Source organism: Gavialis gangeticus, unplaced genomic scaffold (genome assembly GCF_001723915.1).
Source record: "Gavialis gangeticus isolate Ggan-Ray unplaced genomic scaffold, GavGan_comp1, whole genome shotgun sequence".
In the NCBI taxonomy this organism is placed as follows: Eukaryota; Metazoa; Chordata; order Crocodylia; family Gavialidae; genus Gavialis; species Gavialis gangeticus.
The window spans coordinates 36461424-36461931 of record NW_017729004.1 but is presented as its reverse complement, the minus strand read 5'-3'; positions in this window follow the sequence as shown (position 1 = coordinate 36461931).

Sequence of the window (508 nt, the reverse complement as noted above, 5' to 3'; positions counted from 1 at the left end):
TCGCTGGTCTGGTTTTGCACTGGAGCAGGTCACAGGGCTCCAGGAGGCACGCAGAGGACCCATGGCTCCCAGAGCCGTGTGACCCGGTCCAATGCAAAGCCGGACTAGCAAGCCACAGTGGCTGTGTGTAGGCCAAACAAGCAAGGCAATATTTAAGCCCCAAGAAAAGACTCAGTAGTCTTGAGCTAGTCAGTAGCCATTGATTTAGAAATGTGCATGTTGAGAAGACCCCTGGGGAGTCCAGCATATAAACATCAATGTATTTGGGGGGAAAATATCTTTTATTGGAGCAGCTACATTGTTGGGAGAGATTTTAGACAAGCTTTCAAGCACAGTGCTCTTCAGGTCTCAGAAAGAAACAGATGCATATGTAAATACAAACAGTCTGCTTAAAGGAAAGGAGGAAGGCTGTAAAAGGAGCAAAGAGACATTGTCAGGATTACCTAGAGGATAAGAGAAATGCAGTAGGAATGGATGAAGATAGCGGAGGCAGCCAAGGGCTTCTAGG